The 21,356-nt window shown below is 46.5% G+C and overlaps 1 protein-coding gene across 1 annotated transcript in view; it reads left to right on the forward strand.

Moving 5' to 3' along the window:
- LOC140720570 (NACHT, LRR and PYD domains-containing protein 3-like) overlaps nucleotides 1-21,356 on the forward strand; it is a 395,705-nt gene that overhangs the window by 43,177 nt on the left and 331,172 nt on the right. The gene's annotated exons all lie outside the window — the stretch shown is intronic.

Here is a 21,356-nt window from a genome sequence, read left to right on the forward strand (position 1 = left end):
CTGACACAGTAGCGTCTCAGCTCCAGGCTGAGGGAGGTCGGATGCCCAGGATCTCCACCAAAGCCCCTTCCTGGCTAACTGATCCCCGCAGACAGATAGAATTGACGATAATATCACACGTGAGACCAATAGGCAGTAGGTGCAGGTGTAGGCCATTCGGCCTACTAGCCAGCACCGCCATTCACTGTGATGATGGCTGATCATAAACAATCAGTACTCAGTTACTGCCCTCTCCCCATATCCCTTGACCCCGCTATCTATAAGAGCCCTATCTAACTCTCTCTTGAATGCATCCACAGACTTGGCCTCCACTGCCTTCTGGGGCAGAGCATTCCACATATCCACCACTCTCTGGGTGAAAAAGATTTTCTGCATCTCTGTTCTGAATGGCCTACCCCTTATTCTTAAACTGTGGCCTCTAGTTCTGGACTCACCCATCAGTGGGTACATGCTTCCTGCCTCTAGTGTGTCCAATCCCTTAATAGTCTTATATGTTTCAATCAGATCCCCTCTCATCCTTCTAAATTCCAGCGCATACAAGCCTAGTCGCCCCAATCTTTCAACATATGACAGTCCCGCCATTCCGGGAATTAACCTTATGAACCTATGCTGCACTCCTTCAATAGCAAGAATGTCCTTCCTCAAATTTGGAAACCAAAACTGCACACAATACTCCAGGTGTGGTCTCACCAGGGCCCTGTACAGCTGCAGAAGGACCTTTTTACTCCTATACTCAATTCCTCTTGTTATAAAAGCCAGCATGCCATTAGCTTTCTTCACTGCCTGCTGTACCTGCATGCTTGCTTTCGTTGGTTCATGTACAAGAACACCTAGGTCTCGTTGTACTTCCCCTTTTCCGAATTTGACTCCATTTAGATAGTAATCTGCCTTCCTGTTCTTGCCACCAAAGTGGATAACCTCACATTTATCCACATTAAACTGCATCTGCCATACATTTGTCCACTCACCCAACCTGTCCATGTCACCCTGCATTCTCATAACATCCTCCTGACATTTCACACTGCCACCCAGCACTGTGTTATCAGCAAATTTGCTAATGTTACTTTTAATCCCTTCATCTAAATCATTAATGTATATTGTAAACAGCTGCGATCCCGAGTACAAGACGGATGGGGGATGGAATACCGAAGTTATACACGGAGTGAAGCTCCCTCCATCGTATGCCATTATACACTCCCAGGGTCAGACACAGAGTGAATCTCCCTCCACACCGTCCCATCACACACTCCAGGGGTCAGACACAGAGAGAAGCTTCCTCCACACCGTCCCATTACACACTCCCGGAACCAGACACAGAGTGACTTTCCCTCCACACCGTCCCATCACACACTCAAGTGTTCAGACACAGAGTGAATCTCCCTCCACACCGCCCCATCACACACTCCCGGGGTCAGGCACACAGTGAATTTCTCTCCACACTGTCCCATCACTCACTCCCGCGGTCAGACACAGAGTGAATCTCCCTCCACACCGTCCCATCACACACTCCCTGGTTCAGACACAGAATGAATCTCCCTCCACACCGTCCTATCACACAGTCCCTGGTTCAAACACAGAGTGAATCTCCGACTACACTGTCCCATCACACACTCCCGGGGTCAGACACAGTGAATTTCCCTCCACACCGTCCCATCACACACTTGCAATGCCAAACACACAGTGAAGCTCCGTCTGTACCATTCCATCACTCAATTAATCCCACCCTGTAAAATCTCATTTCAGGGAAGCAGACACCATCAAGTTGCGGGAGACTCCCGGAACTCCCGGGAGAGGTGGGATGTCTGCAGTAGAGTAGCTCCTTAGCGGCTAGTCAGCTAGTAAAGTTAGCTATGCTAATGAACGAATGACGGCCTTTAAACTCACCTCAACAGTGATTTAACCTCCCATGGGCAATAGAAAATTCACCGTTGTAAACAGTGCAGCGAGCAACACCGTCATTATTTTTGACCCCAATTAGGCAGTGGTACACTTCAGTGTAGTCTGGGGTGAAGTATGTTTTGTATTTTCTTTTTTTTTTTGAATCATCTCCATCTTCATTTCCCAAATCGTTTTATATTTCATTTTTTGGAATACTCTCCCAATCTCTCTCTCTCTCTCTCTCTCTCTCTCTCTCTCTCTCTCTCTCTCTCTCTCTCTCTCTCTCTCTCTCTCTCTCTCTCTCTCTCTCTCTCTCTCTCTCTCTCTCTCTCTCTCTCTCTCTCCCTCTCCCTCTCTCGCTCGTTCTCAAAAAATCAATTTCTGGGATATTGTATATAATTTGCGGGCGTCAGGCAGCCGCTGTCAATATGCGGGAAGTTCCCGGAACTTCCGGGAGAGGTGGGATGTCCGACCCTTCACTTGAAATGGCCGCTGGGGAGGGAGTGACGGCTTTGGTAGAAGTGAGCACAAGAGAGGGAGGGACGCGCTGATTTAAAATGGGAGAATCCTTGGTTAATGTGGCCGCCAGGGATGGAGTGAGACACTGACTTACAATGGCCACTGTCGCACTCAGAATCTATGGCGAAGGAACATACGGTGCCCATGGATACAATCCCGGGATCGAGTGTGTTATTGATTGTAATAACAGTATTTTAATTTATGTATTATATAGTTTTGCGTACTGTATATATGTTTTAATTCTAATGATGTTGTAATTGAATAAACTAATGTATATATCTCAGATATTCACACATACACATATACATGTGGGTTTTGGGGAGGAGAGGTGAGGGGTTTGGGAGGAAGAGGAGTGATGGGACGAGGAGTGGACTGATGAGCCGGTGAGCTTGGCGAAGTCACTGACTCAACAGGGGACGGAAAGGGGAGGGGCGAATGTTCCTGCCACAAACTGGTGGCCGACATGGAGAAGATAAAGTCGGGGTGAGGAGGAGTGAAACGACAGGAAGGGAGCGGGAGTGCTGGGACGGGGAGGGAGGGTATGTAATTGGGAGGGAGAGGATGTAATGGGACGGGAGGGAGTGGTCTGATTGGACAGGGTGGGGAATGTGGGGGAGTGACTTTTTCAATAGTGGAAGATGAATGGGTGGTGACCATTGCCTTCGCAAATAAGACGAGCTGCAAGAAAGGGGGCGTGCTCGGAGGCAAGGGGGGCGGGGGGTGGTCGGGAACGCTGCCAGGGCTGATGAGACGGAGAGTTGAGTGCCCCAACAGAGGGAGAGAGGAGCGACTCAGTCAACGACGGAGGGAAGGGATCGGGTGCGGGAGCAGAATTTCCCATCAGAAAACGTTCATCACCCAGGATGTGGTGGATGGCGGAAGAAAGGGGAAAGGGTGTCAGGAGTGATGGGGTGAGTAGGGGAGTGAATCACTGGGTAACAGAGAGAGAGAGAGGGCGATGAGGAGAGGTGAAGATTGGCATCGCAAAATGGCACCCAACCAGCATACGATGCAGAGCATCGAGGTGGTGGGGAGAGGAGAGCGAGGGGAGGGAGGGAAGGTGTTTGCGAGTGATGGGATGGGAAAGGAGGGTGATACGATAGTGAGTGTGAGGGAGTGACGGAATTCGTTGTCGAGGAAGTGGGAAGGAGGGTCTCACACTGTCACAAAATGGCTGTCGGCAGAAGGTTAAATGGAGAGTCGGGAGATCGGGCACCGATGGAAAGGAGAGGAGGGTTGAGGAGTTGAGATTGGATAAACAGGGAGGGAAGTGAGTGGAAGGTGAGGAAAAGGGTGTGCCCCATTCTATCATGGTGGAAGAGCGGTTGTCAATGGTAACCATCACAAAATGGCCGCCAGCCAGGGTGAAATGGGCGGTGATAGAGGGGAGAGCGAGGGGACAGAGAGCGGAGTGTTTCAGGAGTGACGGGAGCCGAGAGTGGGAGAGGGCGACTCGTAACAAGGGAACTGGAACTGGGGGTGTTCCCACGGGGAGGAATGTGCCCAGCACCGTTACCCTCCTTCCCCCTCCGTCTCCAAAATCCCGCTTTGATTTTTCTTTCGGCGCCGAGCCTCAGGTCGCTCGGCCTGAATCCCTCAGGCTGTCCCGTGGAGTGGGGCCCGTCAAAGGCAGGAGTGGGCGCCGGCTTGCCGGAGAAGACGGAGGCGAGTTCTGGCGGTGCGGGCTGGTTGGCGTGAATCACCACCATTTTCTGCAGGGTGGGGGAAAGGGAAGGATCAGATTGAGGAGGGGAGGGGAGAATGTGGAGGGCAGGGGAGAAAGTGAAGATGAGGAGAGATGAGTCCCACTACCCACTCCCTCAACCTCTCTCACCCTCCCTGTCCCCTCTTCTCTCTCCATCACATCCCCCACCTCTCTCTCCCCACCCATCCTCCTCTCTCCACCCCTCTCCCCACCCTATCCTCCTCTCTCCACCCCTCTTCCCACCCTATCCTCCTCTCTCCACCCCTCTCCACACCCTATCCTCCTACCACCTCTCTCCCCACCCTATCCTCCTCTCTCCACCCCTCTCCCCACCCATCCTCCTCTCTGCACCCCAATTCCCACCCTATCCTCCTCTCTCCAACCCTCTCCCCACCCTATCCTCCTCTCTCCAACCCTCTCCCCACCCTATCCTCCTCTCTCCACCCCTCTCACCACCCTATCCTCCTCTCTCCACCCCTCTCACCACCCTATCCTCTCTCCACCCCTCTTCCCACCCTATCCTCCTCTCTCCACCCCTCTCCACACCCTATCCTCCTACCACCTCTCTCCCCACCCTATCCTCCTCTCTCCACCCCTCTCCCCACCCATCCTCCTCTCTGCACCCCAATTCCCACCCTATCCTCCTCTCTCCAACCCTCTCCCCACCCTATCCTCCTCTCTCCAACCCTCTCCCCACCCTATCCTCCTCTCTCCACCCCTCTTCCCACCCTATCCTCCTCTCTCCACCCCTCTCACCACCCTATCCTCTCTCCACCCCTCTCCACACCCTATACTCCTCTCTCCACCCCTCTCCCCACCCTTTTATTCCTTTTCTGCCCCATCTCTCTGAACTGTCTAGTCCATCAGCAATAACAGGAACGATTCTCTAATTCCCGATAAAGTATGAAATTGTAAGTATTATCTCGGATAAATTCCCTCGTGTAAAAGACAGTGATGTGCGAGTTTGCATTTAAACAATCGTTATCAGACGAAAAATACAGACATTGGCAAGAAATTATTCCGTTTTAGCGTAGCAGGCAATCACATGTGCGGTACCGGACAGAATGGAACCCGTCTGTCACGATATAGACTGTATCGATTATGTGAATTAGATCGGGACCGGGCGTTTTATTCTTTTCTGCCGTTCCCGGCGAGGTGAAATTGGGTGATGTGAGAATTATGAGGACGGATTTTATTGTTCCCGGCGAGGTGAAATTGGGTGATGTGAGAATTATGAGGACGGGTTTTATTTTTCCCGGCGATGTGAGAATTATGCGAACGAGACATATTTATTTGGCGTCCCGGGCGAGGTGAAATTGGGCGATGTGGAGAATTATTAGGACACTGGGATGATCCAGTGCAATTTTGTGAATCTCGATGTGTGCGAAAATCCATGGCAATTAAAAAATATCGTGGATAAATGTACTGTATGGGGAAAATTAAAAGCGAAGTGTTACCAAAATAGCGACTTGCATAATATATTGGAAATTTCTCGTGTGCCAATTCTCAGGTCGCCTGGAATACTGTTCACTGTTTACGTGTAAATAGGACAACCCGTCAGATTCAGAGATGGTCAGTTGATATTCTCAGCAAGAAACTTTTATCCCCCTGTCAGAGTAATGTTTTCCTACTCCAGCTTCGTCTCGACATTATGAGGCAAAATTTGGAGTGTCGCGTGTAACTTGTGCTCCGTGCTTAAGAAATACCGACTCGCAATAGGGGAATGTTCACCATCTTGGGCTCTGACGTGGCTGTACTGTGACGGGGATTGGATCACGTGGACTCGACGCTCCGTCACGAAGCTGCTTCATTCAAACAATGACCTGTGCATTCATTCACACTGAGCAAGATGAATGATTTGCAAATATTGCCGTTAATCTCTATCTGAGATTACACGGTCGGCACAACATTGCGGGCCGCAGGGCCTGTAATGCGCTGTAGATTTCTATGATTCTATGATTGACAGTCTGGGTGCAGGGAATATGTATCCTGTACCGTGCAGTCGAGGCCTATGAGGCAAAATTTCAGAAGAATGAATACGGATCACGACGGATATCAGATGAAATTCTTTACCGCTCGTGAGTGGTGAATCATTGGAATCCGATAGCAGTGAATCTGAGGTTAACAGTAACTCAACCTTCGCCTTGATGGGTAGTGGAGAGCGATTAAGTTGAGGGTGCCCGATTGCCAATCATATTGTTTATGTCATTCCGTTCTCTTTCTCCAGTGAATTTAGTGCGATTGTCATCTTGACCCGGGGAAAGTGCGGCCTCTCCTTCTGCACCACGCGGTACCTGGTGGCCATGGCAGCGGCGGATCCACTGGTCATTATCACTGAGGCAACACGAGTGAATCTGCAGATGCTGGAAATAATAAAAACACAAAATGTTGGCAGAACTCAGCAGGCCAGACTGTACCTAGGGGAGGAAGCATCCTGATGAAGGGTTTCGGCCCGAAACGTCGTCACTACCTCATCCCATAGATGTTGTCTGGCCTGCTGAGTTCTGCCAGCATTTTGTGCTTTTAGATAGATAGATAGATAGATAGATAGATAGATAGATAGATACTTTATTCATCCCCATGGGGAAATTCAACATTTTTTCCAATGTCCCATACACTTGTTGTAGCAAAAACTCATTACATACAATACTTAACTCAGTAATAATATGATATGCATCTAAATCACTAACTCAAAAAGCATTAATAATAGCTTTAAAAAAAAGTTCTTAAGTCCTGGCAGTTGAATTGTAAAGCCTAATGGCATTGGGGAGTATTGACCTCTTCATCCTGTCTGAGGAGCATTGCATCGACAGTAACCTGTCGCTGAACTGCTTCTCTGTCTCTGGATGGTGCTATGTAGAGGATGTTCAGGGTTTTCCATAATTGACCGTAGCCTACTCAGCGCCCTTCGCTCAGCTACCGATGTTAAACTCTCCAGTACTTTGCCCACGACAGAGCCCGCCTTCCTTATCAGCTTATTAAGACGTGAGGCGTCCTTCTTCTTAATGCTTCCTCCCCAACACACCACCACAAAGAAGAGGGCGCTCTCAACAACTGACCTATAGAACATCTTCAGCATCTCACTGCAGACATTGAATGACGCCAACCTTCTAAGGAAGTACAGTCGACTCTGTGCCTTCCTGCACAAGGCATCTGTGTTGGCAGTCCAGTCTAGCTTCTCGTCCAACTGTACTCCCAGATACTTGTAGGTCTTAACCTGCTCCACACATTCTCCATTAATGATCACTGGCTCCATATGAGGCCTAGATCTCCTAAAGTCCACCACCATCTCCTTGGTCTTGGTGACATTGAGACGCAGGTAGTTTGAGTTGCACCATATCACAAAGTCCTGTATCAGTTTCCTATACTCCTCCTCCTGTCCATTCCTGACACACCCCACTATGGCCGTGTCATCAGCGAACTTCTGCACATGGCAGGACTCCGAGTTATATTGGAAGTCAGATGTGTACAGGGTGAACAGGACCGGAGAGAGTACGGTTCCCAGTGGCGCTCCTGTGCTGCTGACGTCGTTTTATATCAACTCAATTATCATTAGTTTCCCGTTTGTTTCCTGAACGTCACCTCTGTGTGCACTGTTCCCCGTGTCCTGTCCCGCGTTGCCGTGAACTGTTCCGTCTGGTTCACCGTCACTTTCACCTTCGATCGGTTTGTTGCCATTAACTGAAAAGAAAGTACTGCACGGGGAGAACGGCGGCCGTGGTTCTAGCGCCATCTAGCGGTCTGTCCTGTCTGAAAAACGGCCCACTCCACTTACAGAGAGATCATTAACAATGTCCCATGGTTCTGTTATCCGAAGCCAAGTTACTTCACTGAACCGGCGTGGGTGGCGTATGACTGGTTTGACATCGTGTTGACTCCGTTCCTCCCATTCGGCGTAATTCTGCTGCTCAACGCTCTGACACTCAGGCACATTTTAGTGGCCATTCGGGTCCGTAGTGGGCTGAGGGGTCAGATCAAGGGGGAAAACAGCAGTGACCCGGAGATGGAGAGCCGGAAGAGGGCTGTGGTTTTGCTCCTCACCCTCGCCGGCAGCTTCATCCTCCTGTGGATGACGAAAGTCGCAGAATTTATCTACAACTATCATCACCGGGATAGGAACACGGGGGAATGCCTCGGAAATTATTTCCGCCTATGCCGGGTATTTGCTAAGGAATTTCAGCTGCTCCACGAACACATTCATTTACGCCGTCACTCAGTCTAGATTCTGAGAGCAGGTGAAAAGCGCGGTGAGATATCCGTTCATCTCAGTACTCCGGTTCATTAACAGAGCAACCCCCTAACGAAGCACAAACCTGCTCACTGTCAGACTCGTGACGTTGTATATCCATCTCCCATCAGTGACGGAATTCTCATTCCCAGGTCAATGTGTCGGGTGAATGACATCATCCTGCAATATCCGGGTATGAGCAGCAATGCCGCCCCTCCTCCCTATTCCCCCCCCCCCCCCATCCCCTTTAAAGCACTGAAATCCAGGAATATTGAGAATTCATTCCTGCCCTGGTGCCAGCCAAGTCTCTGTAATGGCCACTACATCATAATTCCATGTATGTATCCAAGCTCTCAGTTCATCACCTTTGTTCCTGATGCTTCTTACATTGAAGTACACACACTTTAGCCCTTCGACCTTACTACCTTTTCACTCTTTATTCTGCTTCTCTTTCCTCAAAGCCTCTCTATATGTTAGATCCGGCTTTACTCCATGCACTTCTTCCACTGCTCTATCGCTCCGGGTCCCATCCCCCTTACAAATTAGTTTAGAGATGCTTATTTTTTTTCTGTAAGAATGCAGCATTATTTGAAGATATGTAAACTGCATCAATTGTCAGTTGTCAGCAGAAGTGACCAAGCTCTAGGTTACCTTGACAGAAAAAGATATTCGCAGTGGCGACTAAGGGGTGCACTCTGGTTTATTTCAGGCTGGAGAGGGGTGTGGAGTTTTGAAACCAATGACTTTCAGCCCCACCATAGTTAATTTAGCACATCCGGAGTGGTGAATCACACACCACTGGTCATACCTTTTCTGACCGTCCACCCACTGTCTGGACTCGTCCCATTTATCAGCATTCGGCAGTTTCAATGCTCATCCACTGCGTTAATGCTGTGAAGGGACCTGCCTCTACGACCACCTTGGGCAGAATGATCCAGAGTTTAACTACATTTGAGTGAAAAATCTCTTCTATGCACTACTTGATCTTTCATCGATCCTGTTATTGTTACTATTCTAAAGACTTGTTGAGTATATGCCCGCAGGACAATAAATCTCGGTATGTCATGTAAGTACTCTAATAATAAAATTTACTTTGACTATTGCTACTTGTCATGTAGATCAATATTTTGCTTGAGAATGTACAGGGTACAGTTAGCAAGTTTGCAGCAAGTGAGATCGAACACTTTTTTTAAAGGCAGTAAGTATAAACATTCCCATTTGTTTCTCTTTCTGCATTCGGCCTCCCTTCCCCTTACTACTCTCCCTCTCCTCCCTCATTGTACTCATTGGTTAAGTTTGAAAGGTCATAGAGTTTAGGGGAATTTGAAGGGGAACTTCACTCAGGGGTTGGTGGGGTGTGGAATGAGCTGCCCACGGTAGTGCTAGATGCCAGTCTGATTTAGGCACTAAAGAGCCGAGGCAGCAGAAACCAAATAAAAGTTCAGACGCGAGGAAATCTGCAGATGCTGGAAATTCAAACAACACACACAAAATGCTGGTGGAACACAGCAGGCCAGGCAGCATCTATAGGGAGAAGCACTGTCGACGTTCCGGGCCGAGACCCTTCGTCAGGACTAACTGAAAGGAAAGATACTGAGATTTGAAAGTAGTGGGGGGAGGGGGAAATATGAAATGATAGGAGAATACCGGAGGGGGTGGGATGAAGCTGTGAGCTGGAAAGGTGATTGGCAAAAGTGATGGACGGGAGGCCTAGGGAGAAAGAAAGAAAGGGGGGAGGGGAGCACCAGAAGTAGATGGAGAACAGGCAGAGTGATAGGCAGAGAGAGACAAAAAAAAAACCAACAAACAACTAAATATGTCAGGGATGTGGTAAGAAGGGGAGGAGGGGCATTAACGGAAGTTAGACTAAATGGGCCAAAGGGCCTATTTCAGTGCCGGTGTGCTCTGCGTGCCTAATAATATTCTGATTTCCTGCCAGCAGCCCTACACCCCTCCTCCTGCGCTCCACCCTCCCGATTCCCATCCTCCTTTGACCCCGACAGATGTACAAAGACTCAAGAGGTATTGCAGATGCTGGAAATCTAGAGCGATGCACACAATGGTTGTGCATTTCTACACACAGCAGACGTTTCGGGCCGAGATCCTTCATCGGGACTGGACACGCAGCGGGAAAGACTGGAGATGACGCGTTACAAACTCGCTTTCCTCTCAAAATTGACAACTCCGTACAGTGTGAAGGTCTCTGACACTCTAGATACATATATGTGGCTATGACGTTTGCATAGTACTGTATACTTGGGGTACATAGAGAACTGATTTGTCTTCATGCTTGGCTGTAGGCTGTAGGTGCGGAATAGACAGCGTTAGCCTTAAGGAAGATCAATGTATAGAATCACAAAAAATGACCGAAGTGTTAAATTAATACATCTCCTCTACAGTTACTCCTGAGACGGACATAGTTTGTGAGTTCCCCGGAGGAAACTGTGCTGTCTGAGGCATATCAACGTTAGAATGGATGAAGTGCTGGAGTTCTTCATGAATGCCCCCAGATCCTCGCCATCCTTATCCCAGGATATTATGAGAAAGAAGAGCGCAGGATGTTGCGACCTTGGCAGAGATCTTTGCGCCTGCCTTATCAAGAAGCAATGACGTGAAATGCCAGCAGACAGCTAATGTTGTACCTTTATATGGGAAACTGAGACCAGACAGGGACTGAGTGGTAGATGAGATTTACAACGGTGGAGAGTCAGTTAATAGATGGGATTCAGATGGGCAGAATTTACCTGCAGAGGCAAATAGTGTCGCTGGTAGGGCGTCAGTTTGACCGAGTGGGCGAAGAAGGGGCAGGAGGAATGGAACGTATAGAAGTGTGGGGTATGCACTTTGGAACGATCGATTAAAGTTCAGAGAAGTTTCCAACTGAGAAGAAAATTCGGAAATAAGAGATGTATGTGGACTTAAGAGTCTTTGACTGGATCCCTTGAAGGCGAACTTGTGAGTTAATTCGACAGTAACGAAGGCAAATGCAATGCTGGCATTCACTTCAAGGGGCGTCGAATTTGATGCCACAGAAATGGTGCCGCGTAAGCCATTGGATGTAGTGACGCAAAAGCTTGAAATGTTCTTGATTGGTGTGGGGGGTTAACGGCTTTCGGGATAAAGAAGGATATTGTGGTTGTGGAGCGGAACAAAGGACAAAGAAAGGCTGAGGAGCTCGATGGAATGAAGAGCCCAGTTCTGTTCGTGTGTCTTGTTGGTTTGATAGTCACCTCAACCCAAATGACCACTTCAATTAACCGCCAGGCCTCTGCCTGAAGTTTACTGATGTGCCTATGCACGCTTCTACAGTTGGTGTTCGTCAAAATTCTGTTAACCTCCGATAAAATACCCAGGGAAATGAGGAATACAGGCAGCTACTTCACAATGTCGGGAAGCTACCTTGAGAAATAGACTGTCCGTTGCGGGTGCTGAAGGATCTGTTCCTGAGCTGTTTCTCTCTCGGGCTCTAACCAAGTTTATCCTCGCCTCTGCCACGTTCTCTGACGACTGCCCGTTCGGTGGAAATATGATGGAAAACTGTGAGACCGCCTCTGAGAAGAACTTAGATATTCTGTTTATTAATTATTTGAATAATTTATGCGAGCGGATATTTCGCTGCGTTTATAGATAGATAGATAGATAGATAGATACTTTATTCATCCCCATGGGGAAATTCAACATTTTTTTCCAATGTCCCATACACTTGTTGTAGCAAAACCTCATTACATACAATACTTAACTCAGTAATAATATGATATGCATCTAAATCACTAACTCAAAAAGCATTAATAATAGCTTTAAAAAAAGTTCTTAAGTCCTGGCAGTTGAATTGTAAAGCCTAATGGCATTGGGGAGTATTGACCTCTTCATCCTGTCTGAGGAGCATTGCATCGACAGTAACCTGTCGCTGAAACTGCTTCTCTGTCTCTGGATGGTGCTATGTAGAGGATGTTCAGGGTTTTCCATAATTGACCGTAGCCTACTCAGCGCCCTTCGCTCAGCTACCGATGTTAAACTCTCCAGTACTTTGCCCACGACAGAGCCCGCCTTCCTTACCAGCTTATTAAGACGTGAGGCGTCCTTCTTCTTAATGCTTCCTCCCCAACACGCCACCACAAAGAAGAGGGCGCTCTCAACAACTGACCTATAGAACATCTTCAGCATCTCACTGCAGACATTGAATGACGCCAACCTTCTAAGGAAGTACAGTCGACTCTGTGCCTTCCTGCACAAGGCATCTGTGTTGGCAGTCCAGTCTAGCTTCTCGTCTAACTGTACTCCCAGATACTTGTAGGTCAAGTCTGATGTGTACAGGGTGAACTGCTCTCTGAACTTGGACTGAGTCACCCCATAAATAAACGTGTTTGTGCAGCAACTTAATACCATCAGCATGTCTCCGGTGTGTTGAGATATGTATTCCGAATCGTTGTAATTATTTGGATCCAGTCCGGCAATGGTGTAATAAAGGAATTCGGCAACATACACCGACCACAGGAGGATGAAGCTTCCGGAGATGGAGAGAAGTAAGATCACAGACCTCCTCCTGCTCTCCATCTCCGGGTCACTGCGGTTCTCCGCCTTGTTCTGACCCCTCAGCCCCTTACGGACGCGACTAGTCACTACTATGTGCCTGACTGTCAGAGCGTTGAACAGCAGTATTTACACGAACGGGAGTAATGGCGTTAGAACGGTAGAAAGCCAGTCATATCCCACCCAGCTGGGATCGGTATAGTAGCCCGGCTTTATAATACAGTCCCAGGGTGTATTGTCAATCACTTTCACCTGATGATATATGAAGAAAATGGGCACATTTTTAAAACAGAACAGAACGCCGGTTGTTGTCAGAACCACAGCCGCAGTTTTCCCGGTGCAATACTTTTCTTTCCGCTTCTGACAACAGATGGCGACAAACCGATCAAACGTGAAAGTGACGGTGAACCAGACAGAACAGTCTATGGCTGCCAGTCCCAGGGTGGAGATCGCACTGCACACCGGGGTGATGTCCAGGAAAGTTCCGGGGAAGTAATAATAACTGACCCGCCACAATATGAGTTGAAAGATGATGGTAAGAAGATCCGCTGTTGCCATGGCCACCAGGTAGCGAGTGGTGCAGGTGGAGATGCCGCATTTGCCCCGGGACAGGATCACGATTGCAACTAAATTCACTGGGGGAGCAGCAAAAAAAAAAAAGAGTTAATAGCTGTTTCCTCGCTCTCTATGTCGCAGGGCAGAAAGAAGCGGGTAACTGAGAACAATGAAACTTTGCAGGTCACTCATTTCTGGAGGTTTCAGAGTCGTAGAGCGGGAGACCCGAATGCCTCAGACGAGTGCAATCTGCGCGATAGGGTCCGATATTCGGTTCAGGGAGAGGAGTAGTGTTTGACAGTGTTTAATAGCTGATCACCGAGGGCGGTTTGGAGAAATCAATATGAATCCCCCACCATCGCGGTTTCGAATGAGGTGCAAAGCCTGGACGCCTCAGCAACTTTGTCACGATGGAGATCGCTGTGTTCTCGTCACCCGTGTTATGTCAGTCTCCCCATACCGCGAGGCCGCGCTCCCCCCCTCCTCTGCCAATTCACAAATATCAAAGCCAATGTATTTCTCCCGTTCGCATGACTTAGTCTTATTTCCCTCGGGATCAATAAAGTTTGTCTGTCTGTCCCCTCCTCGACTCTGGATGGTCAAAAGTCCACAGGGGCCCAGCATGGCTTTTCTCTTCTAAAGTCTCCAACTACTCGGCCACCGTTTCCTGTACGCAATGCAAGGCATACAACCTGAAAACTTCCATTTTCACTTTGAAAGATTTTGCCGACCCTCTGAGTGTTCAGCTATTTCGCACGTTCGTGTTTAAGCCATCCAACTTCCAAAGGGAAGACAATATAGGCAATTCAAAATATTTGCCACTTTCGGGGATTACTCCGAATGACTGCAGCATTATTCTAAATGCTTCGAAGCGTATGGTTCCAGAGCGGAGTATCGCATATCCTTAACCCGACTGACCTCTAAAGGAAACCCCTCTTCACTTCATGAATAATAAGGCGTGGAGAAAAGCAAATCAGGTTGACTAAAATACAGACAGATACTTATTCTAATGTTAGCACCTCCTCACGATGATACGGAGTCAAACTCACAAGTAATTTCTACCGTTCTCCCCTGAATCACACCGGTGATCCACTTCCTGCATCCCCTTCAACTCTCAGCAAATCCTTAGAATACAGCGCAATACGTTCCAATTTGAACTTAAAGCGAGTTTCACTTTTAATACGGATAACAGCAAGTCGGCCGTAAAGGTGCCGAGTGCACAGGATTGTCGGAGTTAACTTCGACAGCGGCTTTACGCTGATAAATGAAAGTTCCCTTCAGTGATTCCAGCTCCCAGATCTTCCACACCGCGTCCATTGCAACGGTCAGTTGGATTTTATCCGCGGGCACAGATTAAATTGCAAGGGAATTTCTGAACGAGTACAGAGTTTCTTCACAATGTCTGCACCGCACTCACTGATACAGCGGCATCACAACTCGGTCACGAACTGAAGGAGTTCAAAGACCGCGCACACAGAACTGCAAACATTTGTTCACCAATGTTCTTACCAGGAACACCGATAACGGCGATGATCATGTAATATATCTTCCTCACACGGTAAAACGCTTCAAGCATGTTGTGTGAGATTCACCCTGTCTTCCAGCTGCCCGCGTTCTCGCTGAAGAAACTCTGAGCTGATGAATCTCGACGGTCATTCATTTATACTCGCTCCAGCACACTGAATATTCAATTCTACACAAGGATGACGTGTCTTCCGACAGCTGGGGTAAAGATAAAGATGACGTCATTCAATTAAAATTCCAGTTGTGATGAGGTATGGATAGGTTGACACGAAATTGCAACATCTCAAAGATGAAGAAATGACGATTGGAGAAGTCAGTGAATGTTGATGTGAAACACTCTCAGGCTCATCTCTCGGTTTCATGATTGTTATTGTTGATCTTGTCCATTCCGAGCATCCATGGACTTTGTCACCATAGACCAATGTTATACTGTCAATCGGCTTTTCTGTTTCACTCTGGGAATTGTCTCGGTTATAGACCTTGCAAAAGAAATATAAAATAAAGAATAAGATATTTGTACGTTCCTGTAACATAGTGAAGAACCGTAAACTAATATCATATTCAGGCTCACGGAGATAGTGAATGCACGTAAACGTCTAATCAAATTTACTGCAACACGCACAAAATGCTGGAGGAACTCAACAGGTAAGACAGCATCTTTGGAAATGATTAATCTGTCGGCCTTTCTGGCCAAGACCTTTCTTCAAATTAATTAACACTTCGTCGCACCTCACCTCCATCAACAGAAGCGAGATTTCCCAGTGGCAAACCATTTTCTTTCCGATCCCCGTTCACGGTCCGATATGTCGACCCGTGGCTTCCTCTCGTGCCACAATGAGGCTACTCTCAGGCCGGATGTGCTACACCTCAAATTCCGTCCAGGTAGCCTGCAATCTCAAGGCAAGAACATCGATTTCCGTTGAGTTCCGATATTTTCCCCGACATCCTTTCCTCACTTCGGCCTCTTATCTCTCCGCCTGATCTGCCTATCGCCTTCTCATGACGCCCCTCTTCCTTCCCTTTTCCTTGGATCCACTCTCCTCTCCTATCAGCTTCCTTCTTCTGCAGCCCTTTGCCTTGTTCACCTATCATCACCCAGACTGTTATTTCGCCAACCTGGCTACACCCATTCCCTTCTAGCTTATCCTTCCCTCTCCCCAAGAGGTTCTTATTCTGCCATCTTCCTCCTTCCTTTCTACCCCCTGATGAAGGGACTTGGCCCGAAACGTCGTCTGTTTGTTCATTTCCATAGATGCTGCCTGACCTGCGGAGATACCCCCAGCGTTTTGTATGTGAATACAATTGATATACATGCAGTCTGTCGTGTAGTAAACCAGCGGCCACCAATGCTCGCACCGGTATGAAGCAAAGTAATTCAACCCCCGTACGCATGACCCTGGAATTTGTGTGTATTTTTAAACCGACATAGCATCTGCATTCATTACATTTGTAACAACAATTGTTTGGCAGATGCGCTAAATTGCCACCGTTTTTGATAGTGTTATAGACAATGTTATTTGCCTATTTGACACTTCCATTGTAAACACAACACAACATTGTTTATTCTGTTTTTATGTTCCTAATATGCCACCTCGATTTACTTATGTATTGAATGGTCTGAACTGAATGGCTCATGAGAAGAGCCCTTCACTCAATGGGTCGTCGGTTGTGGGATTAAATTAGGCATTTTGTCAGCTAGTCAGCGAAGGGCAGACAGGAGTCAATATTGAGGTACGAGGTAACCTTCCATGGGTGAGTATGGCTGGGATATTCACAAAGAGTGACGGGGTTCTCGGGAGTGCTGATGTGGACACGAAGAAAGAAATGTAAGTCGAAACATCAATAAAGGTATGGAAGCAGATTTACAATGGGGCATACAATAAGTTCTGAACAGATGCCGTCACGGACGGGAAAAGTCATGATGCAATAATATATAATAGTAGTCTGATTTTCTGCTCCCCGTGAGTGATGGGCGTGATTTCTGTGGAGCCGCTGCACAAATGTTTCACCAGGAAATTGCCGAACATAGAACATTTCCGATATCAGCCGAGAATCTGTCATTCTCTCCTTGAAGCGGAGGACCAGGAGGTGCTTCACACAGAAGCTAAACAATTATTAGCGACATACAGTGGCTTGCAAAAGCTTGGGGGAACCCCTGATCAAAATCTATGTTATTGTGAATGGTTAAGTGAAGAAAAGTTGAAATGATCTCCTGAAGTCATAAAGTTAGTTAAAGATGAATTTTTTTTTCAACATTTTAAGCAAGGTTAGTATATTATTTTTGTTTGTACCCACCACAAAGAGTCAACGCATGGTAAAGGTAATAATGGGGGAAAGTAATCCACGCTGGCCGGGCGCTCCTCGTCACCCTGATATAACCTTCAAGATCCCAACTTTGGGTCATTCAGTTCCGCGATGGCTGGTCTCCAGAGAGTTGTCGCTGCATGTACTCCTGAAAACCTCTATTCCTCTCTTTCCCTTATCACATTAATCGAATAGCTTTCAATTTCGTTCACTCAAACTTTATGGCCCTTTCCCCCGACATGTGATCTTGGTAACAGATTTTGTTCTTCCCAACTCAGACTGGTTCAAGCCAGACAGTCGGCGCAGACCAACAGGTCACAGGCTGTTCCTTCTCATCTGAAAATGGTTTGCTTTCGATCATCAAAAACAAAACAACTCATTGTGTCCACCTGTAGTTGCTTTGATGAAGCCATCCCTGAGAACGGACCTCCATTCCTGCGATCACATGGAAAGAACAAAAGCATCTTCTTTGTCTATTTCCATTGCCTTTGCCTCGTTTCTGTTCACTGATTTGCAGATTATAGTTTTCTGGACAACATATATGTTCTTCTGTCGATATGCGTGTCTGCACATCTACCTATCTATCCATGTATCTCTCTAACTATCTGGCCGTCTGCCGGTGTGCCTGTCCTCTGCCTGCCTGTTTCTCTGTCTGTTTGTCTGTGTAACTACATATCGTTCATCTACTTCTTCCCAGATATTGTGACTTTGATCAAGCGCACTTCACAAGAGTTCGGACAATGAGAAGCCGTTTTGAATATTTATATACTTCTTTTCTCAATCTTACCGGATTGATATCCACATGGTAGATACGCTGTGACATGGCAGTGATGTCATTTCATCATTCAATTGTCACTTCAAGGGTATTTACAAAGACCGACTGAATTCCATGATCCAGTGGACAGCGAGTCGGCAGAGTGTAATCCCTCACTTGCTGTCCCAGTTTTAACTGTATTGATGATATATGGTCTGTTGGACATGGAGTACAACAATGAAGTGAAGGTTCACGTGAATTGGCTGCGAAAATGAAGCACAGTGAGTGGACAATCAACTCAAACGAAAATACAAGTTCTCACCCCCAATGTAGCGTCTGGACGTAAAAGAATGAATGCCGTCCTCCCTTATCAGACTGCCTATTATTGCTGTCATGTTTATTCATGGAAAGTCCCTGCATGAAGTCCTCGTACTGAGCGCTCAGGGCTCAATCGGAAGTGTTGCATTTTTCGTATTACTGTTTGAGATTTCGCCAATGGATTGTGTTTATATCGTTTTGTTAATTTTGAGTCTGAGTCTGAGCTAATTCCAGACTTTACTCTGCATTTGAGTTCATCCTGATCCAAACCTCTCTCGTTACGTTCACAAGATCATACGGCTCCTGTGTCATCCAATCTCAAGATCGCTGTGTCGTTAGTCCCACAACCGATATAAAATTTGATCAAGAAGAGGAGGACTTTTAAGTGGAACCTAATCAACAAACTACTAGTGGCTGCGAACGAAGCAACCTTGAATGGCTCCCCGAAAGTCTTTTGAATTTTGGAGGAAAGTAAAATGCCCGTGAGAAACACAGACTACTGCAAGTCGAATACGTGGCACAGTAAAATTCTGAGGTCAAGAAATAATGTGGTAGCTGAAACTATATGGTCGTAATTTTGCACGTTGCGACATCCCGTCTCCACTAGCAATGATTATTCTTTTTACTACACACACAAACACACACACACACACACGCACACAGACACACACACTCACACACACACACACACACACACACAGTAGTAGATATTTAATGCATTTTTAGTTTTTTTAATTATTGGACTTGAATTATTTTTACACATTCACCAAGCATATGCTAATCTTGCCATCAAATGCACGTTTTTGTTTAATCGAATCCATAATTACGAAGACTTAACGCACAGACACGTTAAGATTCTGTTTTAATCGGATAAGATATACAAATTCTGTTGCTCTACCCCGATGCAGCTTCATGGGGAGTAAATAAAATCCCCGAGTCTAAAAATACGTCAGTCACCTTGTCAAACTGAAATGCAGTATTTACATTATTAGCACCACGTTTCAACTATAAATGACTTTTTTAATGTCGACATGCTTTATGGTACAGTCTATTGGAAGATCAAGCGATGTTTTGCAAACGTCATCCCTAAATATTATTTATGTATATTTATAATCTATTATATTCATATAATATTTATATTTATTTTGATATGTATTATAATATTATAATATCATATAATTATAGTAATTATAGTCCTTTAGCGGATTTATTTAAATTAGTATCGCTATTTTCTTCATCTCTGAGACTAGTGAATCCAGTAAAATCTGCAGGTGGTTGTGAATGACAGTATTATGGACACTTGGTTATGGAGATGTATTTGACGTATGAGTACGATTGGCATCTCAGGCTTACCGGGTCCGAATGCGCTGCTAAAGAGGAAATTAAGTGAGGAAGAGAGTTGTGCCACCGACTGCGGCGAACATGACAGTAGTTGACAGGGAGGATTTCACTTTGAAGGCGACGAAAAGCTGGTCCTCTCGGATCAATTTAAACAGGGATGGCCATATTCAGAGTTCAAAGTAAATTTATTACGAAAGTAGCCACATGTCACCATATGGGTGGAAACGACTAGCCACATTTTTGCGGGCATACTCAAATAAACCCAGTAACCATAACCGAATCAATGAATGTCCGCACAAACAACGCTAAGCGAACGAGTGCAAAATACAACAAAATATGCAAATACAAACATAGTAAATAATAAGAATAATATAGGCCCTCCTTGAGAGCATTGCAATTCTGATAAGAAGAGTACGCTACTAAACGTAAGTGAGAGCACATCCTAGAAAAGTCAAAAGTTTCAAGGTTGACAAATCCAAAAGAAGAGACCTCGGGGACGCGGATCTCAGTCTAATTTCACAAACAGGCGAGTCTAAACAGTCTCCGAATAACCAGCCATACACGTGTTATATGTTCCTCGCACCGGTTAGAAAAGATCAAACTGTCATCGAGATACCCTCACTATATAGCATGTCATGGCACCGATGGGGCAGTAGTGTGGTTGCCATCTATTTACTAAACACCTCAAGGAAGTCGGGACACTCGGGGGTTGGGACGTATTTGACATCATCAGACGTCACAGACTTAGTAAGTTAATGGAAAGTATTCTTAGATAGACAGGGTCTGATTAGGAACAGTCAACATAGATTTGTGCGTGGAAGGTCATGTTCAACAAATCTTATTGAATTTCTGCCACATTTCTTCATAGGCTTTCTACATATTATGTCAAAAATCCTTCCTGAACACACCTAACGTGGAAGCATTGGAAAGGGTACAGAAGAGATTTACCAGAATGCTGCCTGGTTTAAAGAGTATGGATTATGATCAGAGATTAAGGGAGCTAGGGCTTTACGCTTTGCTGAGAAGGAGGATGAGAGTAGACATGATAGAGGTGTACAAGATATTAAGAGGAATAGACAGAGTGAACAGACAGCGCCTCTTGCCCAGGGCACTACTGCTCAGTACAAGAGGGCATGGTTTTAAGGTAATGGGAGGGAAGTTTAAGGGGGATATTAGAGGAAGATGTTTCACTCAGAGAGTGGTTGGTGCGTGCAATACACTGCCTGAGTCAGTGGTGGAGGCAGATACACTAGTGAAGATTAAGAGATTACTAGACAGGTATATGGAGGAATTTAAGGTGGGGGGTTATATGGGAGGCAGGGTTTGAGGGTCGGCCCAAAATTGTGGGCCGCAGGGCCTGTAATTTCCTGTACTATTCTATGTTCTATCTTCTAAAAAACTCCACTCCATCTAAACCCCTAGCTCTAAGGAGATGCCAATCGATATTTGGGACATTAAGATCTCCCATCACAATAACTGTGTTCTTCTTAGACCATTCCAGGATCGGTTTCCCTATCTGCTCCTCGATGTCCCTGTTACTATTTGGCCGCGTATAAAAAACACCCGGTAAAGTTTTTGACCCGGTTCAGTATCTACAGAATGGAGTAACTAGCGGCGTCACGGGGAATGACAAGCTTCATGAAGATTTTTCACATTTACTTGCACACGCAATCTGGACTGAGTCAGTCACTTTAACGTTT

Source organism: Hemitrygon akajei, unplaced genomic scaffold (assembly GCF_048418815.1).
Source record: "Hemitrygon akajei unplaced genomic scaffold, sHemAka1.3 Scf000045, whole genome shotgun sequence".
Classification (NCBI taxonomy): Eukaryota; Metazoa; Chordata; class Chondrichthyes; order Myliobatiformes; family Dasyatidae; genus Hemitrygon; species Hemitrygon akajei.